The sequence below is a fragment of the Mustela nivalis genome (genome assembly GCF_964662115.1).
Source record: "Mustela nivalis genome assembly, chromosome: 8".
NCBI lineage: Eukaryota > Metazoa > Chordata > Mammalia > Carnivora > Mustelidae > Mustela > Mustela nivalis.
The window spans coordinates 95,925,295-95,948,386 of NC_139027.1; the positions used below are offsets into that span (position 1 = coordinate 95,925,295).

The following is a 23,092-nucleotide window of genomic DNA, read 5'->3' on the forward strand; positions in this document are numbered from 1 at the left end:
CATGTCTGCCCCAGGGACAGGTGCCCAAGGAGCTGCTGTCTCCTTGGGCCCAGAGGCTCAGGACAGGCATGCTTTCTGCCCGGACTCCTTCCTAAGAGTGGAGCACGCGCCCTGCCCTACTCATCCCCTCCTCTCTCTGTAGCAGACAGGCTTCCGTCTCTCTGCACAGGGAGCGGGTAACACTTGTAGTGCCACCGGCCGCTGTGCCTGCCAGGGCCGGCTCTCCTGTTTCGCAACCATTTCCAGACCAGAAAGCCAACGGCTCCTGCTCTTCTCCCTGGGCAGCGTGCTGCACCTTCCACAGACATGCTCCTGGGGAGCGCAGTGATAGACGTGTCCCTTTCCTTAAGGCTCTTTCCACAGGCGCAACCGCGCATCTCTCTCAGGCAGAGGGGTGCTAGGGCAAAGAGGATTTCGCTCCATGCGGGTATCTTCCACCATGCTGCAGAGACTAGCTCAGGCATTAAGCTGCAGCATCACACACATCCGATTCTGATTTCCCAACGAATGCTGTGCTTTCCCAGAGGGGATGCCCGGGCAAAGGGGTTTCGCTGTATGCGGGTTTTTCCCACCGCGAGACTGGGCTCAGGCAAGCAGCAGAAGAGACCGCAGAACCGACTCTGATTTCCCAGCGACTGCTATACTTTCCCAGAGGTTTTCAACTTGGCGCGAACCGCACTACGCTGCTGCTTCCTCAGCAAGGCTTTGGTCGTTCGCTCTGTCGCGGCAGGGAAGAAGAAGCGCGGGAGAGCTGGTGCCTCTTGGGCCTTGCTTTCCCGGGCTCCAAGTTCACACCCGGGTTTCAACATGCTAAGCCGAACTATGCAGACACAGTCACAGCCCTGCAGCAGCTTGCGTGGCCTAGCATGGCACTCTATGCCTATTACCATCTCCTGGGGTAGGTAAGGCTTTGCCTTTTACACCGGCGCTCAGGCAGACTCGGCGTCTAGGCGACAGGATCCCTGCACACGGCCCGTGCACTTGGATGGGGATCTGTGGGGGACAGTCTCCACTCCTTCCCCGGCACACCCCCTGCCGCCCACATCGCTGCCACATCATGGTGGAAGATGGCATCTGACTGGCCGTTTCTCCATGGAGTTGTTTCTGCGAGTTGCGGGTATGGCACTTGGTTGCTAGACCAAGTCTGCCCTTGGGACAGGTGGCCAAGGAGATGCTGTCCCCTTGGGACTAGAGGCACAGGACAGGCCTGCCTTCTGCCCAGTCTCCTTCCTTAGAGTGGAGCTGACGCCCCTGCCCTAGTCGTCCCCTCATGTCTCCTTAGCATTCAGGCTCCATCTCTCCGCACAGGGAGCGGGTGAGACTTGTCTTGCCACAGGCCTGCTGTTCGTGCAACGGCAGGCTATCCTGCTTCCCGAGCGTTTCCCGACCCCAAGGCCAAGGGCTCCTTCTCTTCTCCGGGGGCGGCGTGCTGTGCGTTCCCCACATTTGCTCCTGGGGAGCGCGCTGACAGACGTGTGCAACCACGCTTCTCTCTCAGGCAGAAGGGTGCTAGGGCAAAGAGGATTTCGCTCCATGCGGGTATCTTCCACCGTGCTGCGGAGACTAGCTCAGGCAAGCAGCAGCAGTATCCCCAAACCCAACTCAGTTATCCCAACGAATGCTGTGCTTTCCCAGAGGAGATGCCCTGGCAAAGAGCCTTTCGCTGTATGCGGGTTTCTCCCACTGTGAGATTGGCTCAGGCAAAGAGCAGCAGCAGCCCACAGTACCGACTCTGATTTTCAGCGAATGTTGTGCTTTCACAGAGGCTTTGGGCTTGGAGCGAACCGCACTTCACTGCTGCTTCCTCAGCAAGGCTTCGTTCGCTTCAGGGAAGAAGAGCTGCGGGAGAGCTGGTGCCTCTTGGGCCTTGCTTTCCCGAGCTCCAGATCGCACCTGGAGTTCACCTTGCTAAGCCGAACTAAGCAGACACAGTCACAGCCCTGCAGCAGCTTGCGTGGCCTAGCATAGCACTCTATGCCTATTACCATCTCCTGGGGTAGGTAAGGCTTTGCCTTTTGCTCTGGCGCTCAGGGAGACTCGGGGTCTAGGCCAGTGCCTTCAGCACAGGAGAAAGGTGGGGACAGGATCCCTGCATAGGGACCGTGCTCTTGGATGGGGAACTGTGGTGGACAGTCTCCACTCCTTCCCCGGCACACCCCCTGCCACCCACATCGCTGCCACATCTTGGTGGAAGACGGCATCTGACTGCCCGTTTCTCCATGGGGTTGTTTCTGCGAGTTGCGGGTATGGCACCTGGAGGCAAGCCCAAGTCTGCCCTTGGGACAGGTGGCCAAGGAGATGCTGTCCCATTGGGACCAGAGGCACAAGACAGGCCTGCCTTCTGCCCAGACTCCTTCCTCAGAGGATAGCACGCGCCTCTGCCCTAGTCGTCCTCTCATGTCTCCTTAGGATCCTGGCTTCCATCTCTCCGCACAGGGAGCGGGTGACACTTGTCTTGCTACCGGCCTGCTGTTCGTGCCATGGCAGCCTATCCTGCTTCCCGAGCATTTCCCGACCCCAAGGCCAAGGGCTCCTTCTCTTCTCCGGAGGCGGCCTGCTGCGCCTTCCCCACACTTGCTCCTGGGGAGTGCGGTGACAGACGTGTGCAACCACGCGTCTCTCTCAGGCTGAAGGGATGCTAGGGCAAAGAGTATTTCGCTCCATGCGGGTATCTTTCACCGTGCTGTGGAGACTAGCTCAGGCTACCAGCAGCAGCATCCACAAACACAACTCAGATTTCCCAACGAATGCTGTGATTTCCCAGTGTAGATGACAAGGCAAAGAGGCTTTCGCTGTATGCGGGTTTCTCCAGCCGCGAGACTGGGCTCAGGCAAGCAGCAGGAGCCCGCAGAACATTTCTCAGCGAATGCTGTGCTTTCTCAGAGGCTTTGGCTTGGAGCGAACAGCACTTCGCCGCGGCTTCCTCAGCAAGGCTTCAGTCGCGTCAGGGAAGCAGAGCTGCGGGAGAGCTGGTGCCTTTTGGGCCTTGCTTTCCCAGGCTCCATGTTCGCTTCCCGGGTTCACCCTGCCAGGCCGAATTAAGCAGACACAGCCCCAACCCTGCAGTAGCGCGCGGAGCCTAGGATGGCACCCTATGCACACTACCATCTCCCGGTGTAGGCATCGCTTGGCCTTTTACTCTGTCGCTCATGCGTTCATGCGGACTAGCCCAGTGCTTTCCCCACAGGAAAGGCAGATTATGAAAATAAATATAAATAAATATAAATAAAATAAATATAAAGATTTTGAAATGAAAACAAGTTCTAAATAAAATAGAGAAGACCTACACAGCTAAAAGTTCATTCAGAAAATCTACTATTAAAGAAGTCAGTATGACACAATGTTAAGATATCAAAAGATTTGAGCATGTACTTTATAGAAAGTGTAATCCAAATGGCCACTCATATGTAAAAACTGTTTATCTTTATTATGAATCTGGAATTAAATTATATTAAAAATGAATTAAAACCTAAAATGACATACTATTACACACTTACCATATTGGGCAACTGTAAAATTGTCTTGCAAGAATGTGAAAGAATAAAAGTGCCCATAATAAAAACATTTGAGGTAAGTTGGACAATATTTAGAAAACTTAAAAATAAAAATAAAGATTTGGTCCATTCCTAGAAATACAACATGGAACTAAATGAATATTTTCACCAGGATATGCAAACAGATGATTATAGCTATTTTATTCATAACGGCAGATCAGTAGTGGTCTATTTGCACAATGTTACATTAAATAAGAGAGAATATTAACAAACTAGGAGGAGGGGCTAGGTTGTTATCATAAACAGATCTTCTATGGTGCTGATTATGTTCTATTTCTCAAAATCTTTAAGTTAAAAAAGTTTTCAAATTTATATCTAGATAGATAGAGGATAGATGGACAGATATCCCAGAAGCTGCAATGCTAGTCTAAGACCAGGCTTTAAAGGGCTTTTCTATACTCTACTAAATACTTGAAACCATTCATTATATCATAGCTCAGTGTTCAAATCTCCATTTGTTTCCTCAGTTTCCTAATATTTATCTTAAGGTGACCTGATCCAGACTTTTGATCACCTTTGTCTAAATATTTCTATTTTAACAAAGTCCTTTTTAACACTGAGAGACTAAAACTGAGAAAAATACTCTGATTGTTATCTCACTAGAGTGGAAAATATACAGTTACCCATTAACTAATGATATCCATGTCTACATTAGATCCATGACATTTTTAATTCTTGGGAGCTTTTGGTTAAATGAATTTTTTAAGCTTCCTTTAAATGAAGCTTTAAGCCATCACCACATGAATAAAATTAAAGAACTAAATGAAAACAGGCCAAGTATTTACAGAGTAATAGAATGTGCAGTGGAAAGAGTACAATTCTGAAATCATAAAGCCTAAATTAGTGTGATGCATCTTTACTAGCCATGTAATCATAAACCAGTTATCTAAATGTGTTAGCCTCAGTTTTTTCACCCATGAAATGGTGATGATAATACTTATTATGCAGAGTTGTTGTGTGGATGTGATGAAGCATGGAGCATGAGAGTCTCATATTCCATGCTAAAATGATAGCTATTTTTATACTTATAATAATTCTAATAATAGTAATTAAATTGTTCAAAATGGTAATATTCATTTATATTGAGGCATTGTATTGACTATTCATAGACACATTTACCAAAATAAATTTCATTTTACGTTACCCCCTCTGAGGATATGTATTCCCTAATTCAATATGAATCTCATTATGAGTAATAATTATCATAATAAATATGCTGATTTTTCTTCTATTTATTTTTAGGGAAGTATCCTTTACTGTTGAACATAAAGAAGCTTAAGCAAGTCTGTCTTATTCAAAATTTGCATGCTGCTTTCTTATGAAACTAGATTATAGAGTTGTATGAAATAAATTCATGCAGTTAAGACATTTATGTTTGGAAAACTGGGTGGTCAGTTTAGTATTTCAAAAGAAGATTTTAAATTTGAACCTTAAAACTGAGCTCTTTCAGCCTTATTTATAGACCATCCTTCATGCTTCATAAGTACTCCTTCATTGTAAACTAAGTAATAGTGTTTGTCACAGTGTATATAACGAAAATGGATTTTATATTCTATTATTTCAGAGTTAGTTGCAGTTTCTACTTCCTTACTTCCTTTTTTGAAAAATAGATTAATTCTACAAAAGGTTTTTGCCAGCTTTATTGAAAAAAAATCGACATATTATAATTTGGAAATTTAAGAAATGATTTCTTATAACATTGCAAACTTTTAACATTGTGTAAATTTTGTACAATTTGATAAATCGGTATACATCTTTATTGCAATATAATCTACATAAAAATGTTAATACATCTACTATCTCGTATAGTTGCCACTGTTTTTTATGCATGTATCATAGGGAATTTATGATCTACTCTCTTAGCAACTTCTATGTATATAGTATAGTAGAGATAAACTTCAGAGGTCTTGTGGGTTTTGTTCCAGACTGCCTCAATAAAGTGATTATCTCAATAAACTAAGTCAAATTATTATTATTTTTTTTGGTTTCCCAGTGCATATAAAAAATTATGTTTCCCAGTGCATATAAAAAATAAACACTATCCTGTACTGTTCAAAAGCATTATGTTTTAAAAGAAAAACAATGTATATACCTTAAGTAAACTAGTTCTGAGTTTTCAGTGGGTCATAATTCCTGATCACAGATCACCATAACAAATACAATAATAATGAAAAAACTTGAAATATTGCAAGATTTCCAACATGTGACAGAGAGACACAAAATGAACAAATGTTGTTAGAAAAATGGTGGCAGCAGACCTCTTTTATACAAGATTGCTATAAACTTTCAACTTGTAAGAATGTGATATATGCAAAGTTTAATAAAGGGAAGCACAATTAAAAAAAAGTATGTATATTTTATTAACTATGATCATCATGCTGTACATTAGATCCCCAGAACTTTTTCGTATTATAGTTGCAAGTTTGCACTCTTTGACCACCATACTCCACCCCAGGTTCACCCCTTGTCAACTCAACTCTAAGTTTCCATTAGTTTGCCTTTTCCTCAGATTCTGTATGTAAGGGATATCATAATACATAAATTTAAAAAATATATAAAATCTTTGAAATATTTCACTTAGTATAACACCTTCAAGATCCATCCATGCTGTTGTATGGCAGTATTTCTTAATTTTTCATGGGTAAGTAGTATTCCATAGTATATATTTACCATACTTAGTTTATTCATTCATCCATTAATGGATACTGAAGTTATTTCCATCTCTTGCTTAGAGTTAATAATGTGATAATAAACATAAGAGTGCAGATATGTCTTTGAACAGTGACTTCGTTTCCTTTAGATATATCCCTAGAAGTGGGATTACTGAATCATATGGTAATTTTACTTTTAATAATATGAATAATCTCCATACTGTTTTCCATACAAATTTATGTGCCTATCACAGTGCATTTTCCCCAATATTTACCAAAATTTGTTAGTTTCAATTTCTGGTAGTATATATTCTAATAGGTAGTAATATCTTGCTGTGTTTTTCAGAGGTAAACAACAACAACAACATCATAATGACTTTGCCCTGAGTTTTTTACGTTGAGCACTTTTTAATGCTCCTGTTGGTCATTTATATAACTTTTTTGAAAAAAAAAAAGTCTATTGAGATCCTTTTGCTATTTTTTTAATTATATATTTTTTCTATTTGTATCTGTTGGTTATTAACCTCTTTTCAGATATAAGATTTGTAAGTATTTTCTTACATTCTGTGGATTGTGTTTTCATTCTCTCTCTCTCTCTTTTGTTTTTGGCAATGCAGACACTTTAGTTTGATATAATACGATTTATTTATTTTTGCTTTTTTTCCTGTGTTTTTGGTCTGGTATCCAAAAAACTATTGGCAAGACCAATGTCAAGGAGAATTTTTCCTATGTTTTCCTTTAGGAAATGTAGTTTCATGCATCACCTTTAAGTCTTTAATCTACTTCAAGTTAAGACTTATGAGTGATATAAGGTTCCGGTTTCCTACTGTTTATGTGACTATTCAGTTTTAAATATCATTTATTGAACAGACTATCTTTACCCATTACATATGTTGGCCCCTGTCAAATATTAGGTGACTGTATGAAAGGATTTATTTCTGTTCTACTTGTTTATTGGTCTGTTTTTATGCCAGTATACTTTATTGTTTTGAGCATGAGGACTTTGTAGTATAGTTCCAAATCAAGAAGTGTAATTTCTCTTCTTCATTCTTTCTCAGAACTGCTTTGATTATTTGTTGTCTTTTGTGGTCTCATATAAATTGTAGGATTCTTTACTTACTTCTGTAAAAAATAATATTGGATTTTTTAAAGATTTTTAATTTATTTATTTGACAGAGAGAGATGACAAGCAGGCAGAGAGGCAGGCAGACAGAGAAGAGGAAGCAGGCTTCCTGCTGAGCAGAGAGCCTGATGCGGGGCTCGATCCCAGGACCCTGGAATCATGACCTGAGCCGAAGGCAGCGGCTTAACCCACTGAGCCACCCAGGCGCCCCTAACATTGGATTTTTGATAGGAATTGGATTTACAGATGGTTTTCGGTAGTATGGACATTTTAACAATGTTAATTCTTACCATTCATAAATATGAGCTATCTTTCCATTTGTGTCTCCTTCAATTTCTTTATCAATGTCATAGTTTATGGAGTACAGATCTTTCATCTTCTTAGTTAAACCTATTCCTAAGTATTTTATTATTTTTGATGCTATTGTGAATTAGATTGTTTTCTTTATTTTTTCAGGTAGTTCATCATTAGAGTGTTAAAATGCTCCTGTCTTTTGCTTACTTTGGATGATATGAAAAACAGGGAAGAATTCCATATTAAAAAAATGAAACAAAACAAAATTCTTGTCTTTTATATATTGATCTTGTATTTGGCGGCTTTACTAAATTTGTTTATTCAAATTTTTTTTGTGAAGTTTTTAGGATTTTTTAACATGTAAGTTCATGTTATCCAAAAAAAGAAAATTTTACTTCTTCCTTTTTTTTTTTTTTTTTTTTGGAGTCTCTTATTTCTTTGTGTTCCTTGTTTCTCTGGCTAGGACATCCAGTACTATGTCAAATGAGAGTAGTGAAAGTGGACACACTTGTCTTTTTTCTGATCTTTATGGGGAAAACTTTCAAACTTTTTTGATTGAAAATGAGATTAGCTCTGGGCTTGCAATATGTGGTTTTTCTTTAATGGATTTTTTAAATTATTTTTTTAAAAAATTTTTATAAACATATAATGTGTTTTTATCCCTAGGGGTACAGGTCTGTGAATCACCAGGTTTACACATTTTACAGCACTCACCATCACTCACCATAGCACCTGCCCTCCCCAATGTCCATACCCCCACCATCCTCTCCCAACACACCTCCCCCCAGCAACCCTCAGTCTGTTTTGTGAGATTCAGTCTTTTATGGTTTGTCTCCCTCCCAATCCCATCTTCTTTTATTTTTCTTTTCGTACGCCCGAAACCGCCTATGTTGCATCCTCACTTCATCATATCAGGGAGATCATATGATAGTTGTCTTTCTCAGATTGATTTATTTCGCCAAGCATAATACCCTCTAGTTCCATCCACGTCATCACAAATAGCAGGATTTCATTTCTTTTGATGGCTGCAGAGTATCCCATTGTACATATATACCACATCTTATTTATTGATTCATCTGTTGAAGGACATTTAGGTTCTTTCCATAGTTTAACTATTGTGGACATTGCTGCTATAAACATTTGGGTGCATGTGCCCCTTCAGAATGCCACGTTTGTATCTGTAGGGTATATACCCAGTACTGCAATCACTGGGTCATGGGCTAGTTCTATTTTCAGCTTTTTGAGGCACCTCCACGCTGCTTTCCAGAGTGGTCGCTCCAGCTTGCATTCCCACGTACAGTGTAGGAGGGTTGCCCTTTCTCCACATCCTCGCCAGCATCTGTCATTGACTGACTTGTTCATTTTAGCCATTCTGAAAGGTGTGAGGTGGTATCTCATTCTGGTTTTGATTTGTATTTCCCTGATGCCGAGTGATGTGGAGCATTTTTTCATGTGTCTGTTGGCCATTTGGATGTATTTTTTGCAGAAATGTCTGTTCATGTCCTCTGCCCATTTCTTCATTCGATTATTTGTTCTTAGGGTGTTGAGTTTGATAAGCTCTTTATAGATTTTGGATGGATACTGGTTCTTTACCTGGTATGTCATTTGCAAATATCTTCTCCCAGATAACTTCTGACAGTCATCTTTTGGCTTTGTTAACTGTTTCCTTTGCTGGGCAAAAGCTTTTTGATCTGATGAAATCCCAAGAGTTCATTCTTGCCCTTGCTTCCCTTGCCTTTGGCGATGTTCCTAGGAAGAAGTTGCTGCTGCTGAGGTCAAAGAGGTTGCTACCTGTTCTCTCCTCAAAGATTTTGATGGATTCCCTCTCACATTATGCTTCTTCATCCATTTCCAGTCTATTTTCATGTATGGTGTAAGGAAATGGCCCAATTTCATTTTTCTGCATGTGGCTGTTCAATTTTCCCGACCCTAAGGCCAGAGGCTCCTTCTCTACTCTGGGGGCGGCGTGCTGTGCCTTCCCCCATGTGCTCCTGGGGAGCGCGGTGACAGACGTGTGCGACCATGCTTCTCTCTCATACAGAGGGGATACTAGGGAAAAAGTATATCGATCCATGCGGGTATCTTCCACCGTGCTGCGGAGACTAGCTCAGGCAAGCAGCAGCAGCATCCACAAACCCAACTCTGATTTCCCAACAAATGCTGTGCTTTCCCAGGGGAGATGCCCAGGCAAAGAGGCTTTCGCTGTATGCGGGTTTCTCCCACCGCGAGACTGGGCTCAGGCAAGCAGCAGCAGCCCGCAGATCATTTCTCAGCGAATGCTGTGCTTTAGCAGAGGCTTTGGCTTGGAGCGAACAGCACTTCGCCGCTGCTTCCGCAGCAAGGCTTCAGTCCCGTTAGGGAAGAAGAGCTGCAGGAGAGCTGGTGCCTCTTGGGCTTTGCTTTCCCGGGTTCCATGTTTGCGTCCTGGGTTCACCCTGCCAGGCCGAACTAAGCAGACACAGCCACAACCGTGAAGTAGCGTGCATAGCCTAGGGTGGCACTCTATGCACACTACCATCTCCCGGTTTAGGCATCGCTAGGCCTTTTACTCTAGCGCTGTGGCGGACTCGGGGACTAGGCCAGTGCTTTCCCCACCGGAAAGGAGAGGTGACAGGATCCCTGCACACCGCTCTGTGCACTGAATAGGGAGCTTTGGGGGATGTCCCCACTCCTTCCCCTTAAACCCCATGCCTCCTCCAAGCTTCCACATCCTGGAGGAAGAAGGCATCTGATGGCCAGTTCTTTCTGGGAGTTGTTTCTCGAGTTCAGGGTAGGCGCCTGGTAGCAAGCCCATGTCTCCACCACGGACAGGTGGCCAAGGAGCGGCTGTCTCCTTGAGCCCAAAGGTCAGGACCGGCATGCTTTCTGCCCAGACTCCTTCCTCAGAGTGAAGCCCTTTCCCCTGCCCTAATCTACCCCTCGTGTCTCCTTAGCAGCCAGGCTTCCGTCGCTCTGCAGTGACAGACGTGTCCCTTTCCTTAAGGCTCTTTCCACAGGTGCCACCGCGCTTCACTCTCAGGCAGAGGGGATGCCCAGGCAAAGAGGATTTCGCTCCATGCGGGTTTAGTCCACCGTGCTGTGGAGACTAGCTGAGGCAAGCAGCAGGCAGCATCCCACAGACCCGACTCTGATTTCCCAACGAATGCTGTGCTTTCCCAGAGGAGACGCCCTGGCAAAGAGCCTTCGCTGTATGCGGTTTTCTCCCACTGTGAGAATGGCTCAGGCAACCAGCAGCAGCAGCCCACAGTACCGACTCTGATTTTCAGCGAATGTTGTGCTTTCACAGAAGCTTTGGGCTTGGGCGAACCTCACTTCACTGCTGCTTCCTCAGCAAGGCTTCGTTCGCTTCAGGGAAGAAGAGCTGCGGGAGAGCTGGTGCCTCTTGGGCCTTGCTTTCCCGAGCTCCAAGATCGCACCCGGGGTTCACCTTGCTAAGCCGAACTAAGCAGACACAGTCACAGCCCTGCAGCAGCTTGCGTGGCCTAGCATGGCACTCTATGCCTATTACGATCTCCTGGGGTAGGTAAGGCTTTGCCTTTTGCTCTGGCGCTCAGGGAGAATCGGGGTCTAGGCCAGTGCCTTCAGCACAAAGAGAGGTGGCGACAGGATCCCTGCAAAGGGCCCGTGCACTTGGATGAGGAACTGTGGAGGACAGTCTCCACTCCTTCCCCGGCACACCCCCTGCCACCCACATCGCTGCCACATCTTGGTGGAAGATGGCATCTGACTGCCCGTTTCTCCATGGGGTTGTTTCTGCGAGTTGCGGGTATGGCACCTGGTGGCAAGCCCAAGTCTGCCCTTGGGACAGGTGGCCAAGGAGATGCTGTCCCATTGGGACCAGAGGCACAAGACAGGCCTGCCTTCTGCCCAGACTCCTTCCTCAGAGGATAGCACGCGCCTCTGCCCTAGTCGTCCCCTCATGTCTCCTTCGCAGCCAGGCTTCCATCTCTCCGCACAGGGAGCGGGTGACACTTGTCTTGCTACCGGCCTGCTGTTCGTGCCATGGCAGCCTATCCTGCTTCCCGAGCGTTTCTCAACCCCGAGGCCAAGGGCTCCTTCTCTTCTCCGGACGCGGCCTGCTGCGCCTTCCCCACACTTGCTCCTGGGGAACGCCGTGACAGACGTGTGCAACCACGCGTCTCTCTCAGGCTGAAGGGATGCTAGGGCAAAGAGTATTTCGCTCCATGCAGGTATCTTCCACCGTGCTGCGGAGACTAGCTCAGGCTAGCAGCAGCAGCATCCACAAACACAACTCAGATTTCCAAATGAATGCTGTGATTTCCCAGTGTAGATCACGAGGCAAAGAGGCTTTCGCTGTATGCGGGTTTCTCCAGGCGCGAGACTGGGCTCAGGCAAGCAGCAGTAGCCCGCAGAACATTTCTCAGCGAATGCAGTGCTTTCTCAGAGGTTTTGGCTTGGAGCGAACAGGCACCACCCATAATAAACATTTTTAAAATTTACAGGAACGGTGCTTATACCTACACACATACCTAAAAGTGATGGTGAAGAACACAATGAAGGGCAACATTCTGCTAGGTTCCTCCTAATCTTTTAAAACAGGAGCTACCAGCTCTGCTTGCAGTCTGTGTTTTCTGTAAACTGGCTTTTTTGGCCTGCAGAATCTGACATGACCTGCTTTCCCAGAATATTCTCCAAAAATCCTTTTATCCACTCTAAGTTCCAGTTAGACTGAATTATACGCCATTTCTCTCCAAACATTGCTGCTTTCCTTACTCCTCTGCTGTATGTTCATTTCCTATGAGCTCAAGTGTATCCCCTCCCTATTCAAAATAGGTTAAGCCATCCAAAGCCCAGTTTGAAAATCTCCTTTGCCTGGAAGCTCTTTCTGATGCCATGGTCACACCTTCTCCCTTCTCTGAATTCCCAGAGCACTCTGTTGCACCATCCCTTTCTACACTATACTATCTGACATGTGTACATGTCCTACATCAAGTTTCTGTGGCCAGGAAAAGTGTCTTGTTTCTCTTTGTGCTTGTGACAGCTTTGCGCCAAATATCCACCCACAAAATCACTGAATTGGCCACAAATATATGCGAGGCACTGAAGTAGGTACTGGAAACCTAATCCAATAAAATTCCCTTAGTACCTATCCTTAAGGAAGGAACTTCATCTAAACAGAAGAACTACCAAACATGCAATGACCAAATTTCCACAGCAGGCAGAGGGCTCCTGTGCTGGTGTAGAAAACATGGGAAGGGCTCTTAACCTAGACTTCAGAATAAGGGAACTCTGATGAAGACTAATATGCAAGCTTCAGCCAAGATAAGAGGCTGGGTGGTGGTGATGGCCACAGGTAGAGAAATAGGTCATGAAAACACCAGGAGATAGACAGCTTCGAAGTATCGTGAAAGAGGTATGAGGATAGGTGAGGTAGCATCTAAACTCAGAGGTGAGGATGACAAGAAAGCAGAAGCCAGGTCATGGCAGCTCTTTTACATGTGAAGAGTTCAGACTTAGCCTAAGAACAATGGCAAGCCCCTGCAAGGTAACCATAATCTGTATTTTCAAACAATCCCTCTGGCTTTAGCGCACAGACTAGGTTGCAAGAGAGCAGGACAGGGAACTGAGAGGCCAATTAGTCTGCTTGCAGTGATTCAAGCAACTCTCAGTAAGTGCTATGATAAGAGGCTTATACCCATATCTTTAAATAACCATCATTTGCCAAATTCCAATTCCAATGTGTATGTACCAGCTCTCACCCTCTCTGTGAAGAAAATTTAAGTGAAACTGGCAGAAAATATAAAACTCCCCATATGATCAAGGGGCCTCTGACTGTCCTGTGCCAGCTTACCTTGTCCAACATCTGGATTTTTAATACACCTCTTAATACTTAAGCATTTTCACCATATTTATCATGGAGAAATTCACTGAGTTTCCAAGCACTGCTGTAATTCACAGTTCATATGCTCAATCAATCAATATTGCAAGCATTTTTATTGTTGTAACACAAACAATTACAATACTTAGTTGATAAGCAGTGAGGACAGACAGTGAATATGAACAAGAAAACGCACTTCTGAGGAATGACGCCACATTTTCATTACATTTCTTTGACCATGCACAAAATCAGCAGGCTCGTGTGCTTGTCTTTGTTTAAAGCTGAGTTGGAGATGAGAAACAGTCTAAATCCCACTATACTGGGAGTGTATCTTTTTGGTCAGGATATAGCATGGAACTCCCTGTGTAATATAAATCTGTTTCTGAATGGCAGAAAAGGGAAGATGGGGAAATATACCATGTGATATTTCCTTCATGGTCATAATATATATCTCCTCTACCATCACTACCAGGTCATTGAGAGGTTAAGTGCTCTCTTCACTGTAGATAACTCAAGGTTATAGTAAGGAACTGGGGGTTAACTTAATGGCTGCCATGACAACTAACTAATACCAAAAAAAAAAAAAACCCCATAAAAAAAGCATTTTGGAACAGGTAATCCTTTTTGATAAATGTCCTCTGTTATCTGATTGACTCAAACTTAAATGATTTAACTCATTCAGTTTGTCCTGAACTATGTGCCAAGAAACTGCATTACTCATGTCAATGTCCTTCTTAACGAAGCTATTATCATTTAGTTCTGTTCAGCCTTAATAGATGATGTGAGTATTTGCCTGTACTTCTTTTAAAAACATCTAGACCACATTATTATGGCACTGTTCTATGAAAAATATTTAGGCATGATTTGCCTTCCTGTCTGTCTACATTCTGTAGATCATCTTGATGACATGAGTTACCATGACCAGGGCCTCCAGTTAGGCATGTCTCCCTCTCAGGCTCTGAACTCTCATGAAGAGGTAATAGTTTACCCTCTTTTCATAGGTTTTGTTCAGCTTAGTGACAGAGGAAAAAGCTATACATAGTTATAGACAAGATTAAATTGTAAACCCTAGCTACGTGTCAGGGAAAATAACCTTGAATTCTTTGTTCCTCAGGAGAAGACTGAAGGATATGCCGTCCATCTACTCCTTTAGCTATTCAAAATCCTTACTGGATTAATCCTGATAAACAAATTATGTAGTTGAATGGTGACATATTGCTTTCCTAGTTAAAGTGCTTTTTTTTCTGATGTGCTTTAGCAATCTCTCATCAGCATATGCTGAGGGACCAAAGGAACTATACGAAAGTGAGCCCTATAAAACTCGGGACCACATTTCCTTTAAGAATGCCATCAAATACATTGTTTCTAATGTTACACAGTGACCTCTTTAAGGAGACCCATAGGATATATTTCTCATAGGTCTTAGTGCTGGAAAGAGCTGTGTTTCCCCCAGGCAGTTAAGTTCATTTTCCTTGTATTGGCATAGTGAATCAGGGATCTGGTAACATTCTGGCCTATGCTGGCTGTTAGAAAATTTACAGCCAAATTGGTAGTTCACAGATTCACATTAAATTGCTCTGTGCATTTTTTTTCTTATTACAAAAGGAAAACATAAATATTGAAGAAAAGTTGAAAACTCTGATTTAAAAAAAGAACGTAAAAATTATTTATACTCTCACTGCTCCACGATGATCATTATTAATGATTTGTGACATTTCTTCAAGTTTCACTTCCATGCAAACATCCTTTATTCTTTTTTTAACAAAAATGGAATCATTCCACATACAATTTTGTAACTTCTCTTTTCACTTAGCATATTATGAAGAACATTTACATATCATTAAATGTTTTTATTCAACATTTTCAATGGTCATATTGAGGATAAACATTCCATAGTAGTACCAGAACCTATGCAACCACTCCTTTGTAATTGAGTATTTATGCTCTTTCCGTGTTAATGTTATAAATACGCTCTGAAGGAATTCTTCATAACAGTATCTTTACAATAATCTTTTATTATTTGCTTATGGATGAATTTCTAAAAGTAAACATGATTGGGTAAAAATTATGCAATATTATAAGATTATTACTAGGAATTAAGAACTTGCTCTTCAGAAAGACTGCCAGTTTTTGATCCGACCAAGTGTCTTATTAAATGACCTCCTGTCAGCTACAGATACTTGTCTGTATTGTCTGACATGCGTGCACATACCACGTACACCACACATTTGCAGAAACACAGATTATCTGTGTCTATTGCTGGGCTCATCTGAACGGATACCGTGGCTTCTGGGATTCTCGCCCACCTCCTACCACTCCCTCTGTGCTCCCCGCTTCTCCGACAGTCACCAGGTTAGCTCCTGGAGCGCTCCCGCCTCAAGCCAGGTAGTTCTGAGGCCCGCAGGCATTTCCCACCGCCCACCCTGCCCCCGCCCCCATCAGGCCACCTTGGTTGCCCACAAGCGACTCAGGAGCGGCCACCTGGCTACAAGCGGTTCCGCCGCGAAACACCCGGTGGGCACACAGCGCCCTTCTCTCCCCACTCCCATTCCCCTACCCATCTTTGTCCCCCACCCCACACCGAAGGGACAAAACGTTCATCGAAAAGAGACCCCTCTGAAGAGGTAAAGTTAAACGAGGGTCACAGAGTGCGCTGGTGGTGCGCTGTTGGATGCTTGAGACATGCCACACAGCAGCCGCCCCCCGCCCCAACCCGGTGCTGCTGGAAACCTGCCCCAAGCACCGCACGGTCCCATGACACTCTTACCCGAAGTGTGCCAGACTCCACTCTATTCTTTGTGTGTCAGTTTCAAAATTGGCCGTCTAATTCTCAAACACTGTGGGGACATAATTCTGGACAAACAAAATGGACAGAGAAAGGAAAGAGGGCAAGGAGGTTATCTAAAATCCACGTCACCGCACAACACCCTCTGAAAATCGCTTCCTCACTCCCCAATTAAAACAAAACAAAACTAAACTAAACTAAACTAAACTAACAAACAAACAAACAAAAAAAACCCCTCACACACACCAGACACGCCCTGGCTTTCTGAAACCCCAGACTCAGTTTTTAACTTTTATAGTCCAGTTTATACATTTTTTAAAATTTTTAAATTAGTGTTTTTATTTTCATTGGGTAAATACCCAATAGCAGAATCACTGGATCATATGGTAACTCTATTTTTAATATCTTGAACTCCCATACTGCTTTCTCCAGTGGCTGTACCAATTAACATTTTCCTTTTGATCCACATATTTACACATTTTTCTACTATGGATTGTACTTTTGTTGACCTAAAGAATTTTTGCCTAACCCAAGATCACAAAAATCTATGTTTTCTTCTAGAAATTCTATAGCTAAAATGTATCACATTTAGGTCCTTGATTCCTTTTGAGGTTAATTTCAGATTTGTTCACTGGACTGGTGCTCTTGAGGATTTACCGTAGATACTGCAGTGCCGGAAAGGTCCGTGTTCCTGCTTCCCTGGCAACTTTTGGCACACCTTGCACACCAGCGCACACCAAAGGCTGTTTCTCCGTGTTTCTGTCCCTTTCCTGGTGTGGTATACTACTGCCTTTGCTTATTAATTGGCTTGAGGTATGATTCAGAGAGAGCTTTTTAAAAATTAAAACCAAGGTGGAATCCATTTTATAATGTTAAACTTAGATTAGAATGATCTTTTTGAACTACTGACCTTAAAAAGATATATAAAAAACTTGTTACTTTGTCAAGAGAAATTATCAAGCATTGCAGTTCTCACAATTGAAAATGAGATAAGTAAGGAAGATTTCAAAAATGTTGTTGAATTTGTTCCATTAAAGCCAGGAAAGTAAAATTATAATGCATTCTGTGTTACAAACAAAATATTTAAGCACACGGTGAGTTTTAATACTTTTTGATGGCTCGATATTGAGATTTTTTTTTCAATATTTTTTCAACACTTAAATGTTCTAGAAAAAAAAGTTAACTATTCCGAATCCAGAAAAACATATCTAGAGTGGTACACATTTTTCTTTCTACCTTAGGCTCCAATAACCAGTACCTGCTGAACACTGGCACTTATTTAAAACTTTAATAATGTTCATCATGGATTTATTTTGCATTAATTTTGGCTTTTAGAAGCTATTGTATTAAAATGTTACTTATTTTTAATTACTGAGTTTTTTGTGCCTCCTTAAATCTTGTGCAGCCCCCTCACTCTTCTTTTCCTAGACCCAGCCCTCCTCAAAATATATTCAAAGAGTATTTATAGAATACAATAAAAGCCCACAGAAGTTTGAAGTTCATAGAATCAGTCCAACTAATTGATTGTAGTTTGTAGAATCTAGTCCAACTAGATTTCATTTGCTCATTTATTCATTTTCTCTTCACATGAATCAATACATACAGTGGCAGCCAGTAGGGTTGAAGAGGCACCTGAAAGAGGTAGGGGTGGATATAACCATAGTGTGGGTGGGGCATTTACAAGTCCAAGCAGGGGTGATACATAAAGAGAAACTTTTTGAAGTTAAAATGAAAAAGGAGGGGCGCCTGGGTGGCTCAGTGGGTTAAGCCTCTGCTTTCGGCTCAGGTCATGATCCCAGGGTCCTGGGATCGAGCCCCACATCAGGCTCTCTGCTCAGCAGGGAGCCTGCTTCCTCCTCTCTCTCTGCCTCTCTGCCTACTTGTGATCTCTGTCTGTCAAGTAAATAAATAAAATCTTAAAAAAAAAAAGAAAGAAAAAGGAAAGGAAAAAGGAAAAGGATTTCATAGTGGTTGTTAGAGTAGCAGTATCTTGGTGAACTTAGGGCCTTAAGAAATATCTAAAGTGGCCATGCAAAGTTCTCAGGTATTGATCAGTGATTTTCATGTTGAAACACTATGCTATGTGCTCTACTACACAAATTTTCTTTTTAGTGTTGTTCTTATTTAAAAAGAGTGCCTCAGTGGGCACCTGGGTAGCTCAGTCAGTTAAGTGCCCAACTCTTGATCTAAGCTCAGGTCTTCTTCTCAGGATTGTGAAATGGGGCCCTGAGTTGGGCTCTGTGCTCAGAATGGGGCCTCCTAAAAATCAAAGAGAAGCAAAAAAAGAACTAAAAAAATATTAAAGTGTGTCTTAGAAAATAGCTGCTGTCATATCTTGTGGGGAAAATGTACTTTTCATGTACCAGACACTATTCACTTGTATACATGAATTCATTTAAACTTCCTTAACAATCCACTAGGGTAGGCACTGTTAGTATCTCATTTTACAGATGAGAAGGCTCTGGCATGGTGAGTTTAAGGAACTGGCTCAGGTTATACGGTAAGTCCAGAACCTAGATTTGGACCCTAGCAGTCTGACTTCTGACTCTGGCTTGTAACTGCCAAGCTGTGCTACTTTACACATACAGGAGTATCTGAATGCAACAAGATGGGATAGATCAAATAAGTGTGTATTCATTTTCCATTGATGCTCTAACAAATTATCAGGTTAATTTTAAAGAGAATGGGTAGATATGGATCAGACATTCTGTATGTCTGTTTGTTAAGTCTATCCTTTCTGGGAGTATTCTCTCTGTGTGTGTGTGTAGAAATGAGTGGATATAGGCAACTGTGGGTAAGCCAAATGTTCAAAGTAAAAGTGTGGACCTATTCTAAGAAGAGGAAGGGCTGATAAGCCCCAGTGGTCATGCACGATGATGACCAGGAGAAGGTGTTTCCAAGAACATGTTGCAATGATGATGGATTTGCAAGATGTCCAGGAAGAGAGCTGTGTGTGCAGACACACACTCTCTTGAGGAGTGGAGAGTCTGTTGACCTGCCAACCACCTGAGGTCCTCATGGGCACACTGGAGCCAATATTAAACTGAGGCACACCAGACTCTGCCCAGGAATGGATGAACATGGAGACAAGAGACAAGGACACAGATTAAGGAGAGGTATGGGACAAAATAGCCCCATGAGCACAGGCACTTGAACCATAGCTATGAGAGAGCTTTAGCCCAGTGAGTGCTGGCTCTAGACCAAAAGTTAATTGATACGCTTTGGTGAGAGGAGAAGGAGAGGGAGGAGGGCACTTTAACTTCTCTTACTCAATCAAAAGCCACTAGTTCTTTAGTGTTATCAGGTAGTCTTAACAATGGTGAGTTTCCACTAAGCCCCAGTATTCTAAATGGCACAGCAGTTACAAAATTGTATGCATTTGACTAACATGCATGCATGTATCTACCTCAGGATGACCTATAAGAATTTGCTGAGACTGGCTCTGTTTTTTGGTGGAACATCTCTTTGAAATACAGTGGTGGGGGAAAATATGGTTTGAGGTCCAAATTTTAATTATTGCCTCAAACTTGTCAGCAGGAGATCTAAGTAGTTTGTTTGTTTGTTTGTTTGTTTGTTTGTTTTTCCTCAGAAAAATTTGGGAGGGTCCTCTTGCCTAACTTCCAGTCCACTTTTCTTTTTAAAGATTGCTTCCTTCTTTCAGGTTAAGATCCCATTGAGAGCCTACATCTGATATTTAGGTGGGCTTTGCCAAGCCATCTCCATACTGAGACCTGATCACATTTACGGAATGATAGGTACTATGTTTCCATCCTCATGAGAGAGACTGTACTCATTGAAGTGGGCTGTAGCACAGAGTTTTTGCAGTTTACTGGTGTACTTCTGAGTAACCTTTGATTCCATCTCCTTGATGGTGACCAAAGATGCTGCTAGAGGACTGAAACTTTAAATGTGATTGTCAGCACAGGGAAAGAAACATGTTTTGAGTATTTGCACAATGTTTATGTCAAAATGTTTTGGGAGAAGTAGTTTCATTTTTAACTTCAGAGATTAGATCATTTATTTTATGCATGAGGAGATATTTACACCTAAGCTTCTGTGGGCATTTATGTTACTTTAATAGCAATCATTTTGACTCTTTTAAGAGTTTAAAAGAGGTTCATACTTAAAGTACTTTTATCTTAAAGATATCTGTCTTTCCCATGACATTGTTTTGTTTCTGAAGGTCAGTTTTATTTTTCAAAAATTATATCTTTTTCATAAGTACATATTTTCATTTGTTATTTTGTTTTTTAGAATGTATTATTTCTTTCAGGAGTACAAGGTCTGTGATTCATCAGTCTTAAATAATTCACAGCACTCACCATGGCACATACCCTTTCCAATGTCCATCACTCAGTCACCCCATCCCTCCCAATGCCCTCCCTCTTAGCAACCCTTAGTTTGTTTCTTAAGATTAAGAGTCCCTTATGGTTTGTCTCCCTCTCTGGTTTAAAATTGTTTCCTTTTTCCCTCCCTTCCCCTATGATCCTCTGTCTTGTTTCTTAAATTACTCATATAAGTGAGATGATGATTTTCTTTTTCTGATTGACATATTTCATGTAGCATAACACCCTCAAGTTCCAAATACATTGCTGCAATGTTTTTTTTTTTTTTTTTGCAGGGGGGGGCAGTTGATAGCTGCACAGTATTCAATTAGCATATATACCACATCATTATCCATTCATCTGTTGATGCTCATCTAGGCTCCATTGATACTTTGACTACTGTGGACATTTCTGTTATGATCATTCGGTTCACATGCCCCTTGGGATCACTACATTTGTATATTTGAGGTAAAAACCAGTAGTGCATTGCTGGTTCACTATTTTCAACTGTTTGAGGAAATTCCACATTATTCTTCAGAGTGCTGTACCAGTTTACATTCCAGGCAACAGAGCCAGATGGTTCCCCTGGCTCCTCAATTTCACCAACATCTCTCAATTCATAACTTCCACCCTCCCCTCTGCTCTCCTCCCAGTTTCTCTCCAGCCACACTGGATGCCTTTTTCATCCCCTATGGCCAAACCAGCTTCTGGTACTGAGGCTCTGCAGCAGAGGTCCCTTCTTCCTGACAGAATGCACCCAGACTGTGGAGGAATAGCTCTTTTTTTTTTTTTTCATTCTGTCTTCAGCGAGGCCTTTCAGGCCTTCCTATCCAATGACTTTGCAGCCTTCCTTTGGAGCACATTTTGTTTGTCACATGAAACACTTGCTCTTTTATTTTGCATGGCATTGTTTCCTGCATTGATCCATCTCTAGACTGTGGGCTCTTAAAGGAGAGGAGCCATAGGTATCTCCAGTGCCATGCATGGGACCACCAAGGTAACTGGCCACAGGGGAGTGCTTTAGGGTAGAGTTAGTGAATGAATAATTGAGATGGTCTTGGAGCCCACCTTCCCTATTAAGCACCTAGACTGTGGGGACAAGTGCTACTCCAAGTTTCAAGCTGTTTCTGAACAGGGGAACAATCGCAATGGTCTCAGCCTGACTCTTCCTGCTCCAGTTCCTCCAGCAGTACTGCCTAGGTACTGAGGACGGGGTGTGCCCTGCATCCTGTTCTCCAGCTGTCCTGGGACAGCCCAGGCCCAGCAGAAAGTCCAGGAAAGATATGCTGTTTTCCTTTGTTTGTTTTGTTTTGTTTTGTTTTGGCAAGGGGATCCTCAAGTCACTGGCTTTCCAGAGTCACAGGAGCAAAGGAGTACAATTTCCAGGCTCCAAGGGCAGAGGAACAGACATCAGAAACCTCCCTTTCCTCCTTTTCTGTGCACTCTCTCAGTGTGCTCTTTACAGCATCCTCACCTCAGCCAGAAGAGTGCTTCTGCACCAACCCCTATATGTGCCTGGGACAACCCTCAAGGTCTCATGGAGACTAGTCTTGTCACTAGGCTCCAAACACAGTGTTTGGAGTGCTCTTGCAATTTCCCAGAGGACATAAACACATGAGGAATGGGTAGGATAAAAGGTCCTCAACATGACTAACCATCAGGAAAATGCAAACAAGAGCATAATGAGCTATCCCATCACATCAACTGAAAAAGCTATCCTAAGAAAGGCAAGAGGTAACAAAGGCCAGATATGGAGAAAAGGAAACCCTTAGACACCACTGGTGGGAATGCACATTGGGAAAATCACTATGCAAAACAGTATGAAGATTCCTGGAAAAAGATAAAAATAGATCTACCATAGGATCTCACAGTTCCATGTCTGGGAACATACCCATAGAAAACCAGGGAATATGAAAACAAAGAACTCCAGGAACCCACCTCCATGTTCAAGAAGCATTATTTTCAAGATCCAAGACACCAAAAACATCAGTGCCCTTTAGTGATGACTGGATAAAGAAGTGTTTACCTATATATTGGGATAGGAATCAGCCATAAGGAAAGGAAATCCTGCTATGTGTGACAATAGTAATTTACTACTCAAGCATTATGCCAAGTGAGATGAATGAAGCAGAGGAAAGTAAATACTATCTATATGCAGGTATAGAGATAGAGATAGAGATAGATACTACATAGATAGATACTAGATACATGAATAGGTAGATATTTTTCCCTTCTATTCAGAATCAGAAACAAAGAAAAGGAGAAAAACTAACTAGAAAAAGACACCAGCTTAAAGGAACCAAAAGCAGAGGTTGGAGGATGGAGCAAGGATTGAGTGAATTGTGAAAAGGTACAAACTTCCAGTTTTAAGATAAATAAGTAATATTTATAACATGATGACTACACTTCATAATGCTCTATGGTGTATTTCACAGGTGTTAAGAGTTCTTGAGAGTTCTTAACTCCCTTCATTTGAGAGTTCTCATCACACAAAGAAACTTCCCTTTCTTTTTTCTTTCTT

The 23,092-nt window shown here is 42.5% G+C and overlaps 1 long non-coding RNA gene across 2 annotated transcripts in view; it reads right to left on the minus strand.

Moving 5' to 3' along the window:
- Nucleotides 1-16,228: 16,228 nt before the first annotated feature.
- LOC309871059 overlaps nt 16,229-23,092 on the minus strand; it is a 40,782-nt gene continuing 33,918 nt past the window's right edge. For both annotated transcript variants that reach the window (XR_014314997.1, XR_014314998.1), the window contains exon 3: nt 16,229-16,314. This is a non-coding gene — a long non-coding RNA (uncharacterized lncRNA). The remainder of the gene's footprint in view (nt 16,315-23,092) is intronic.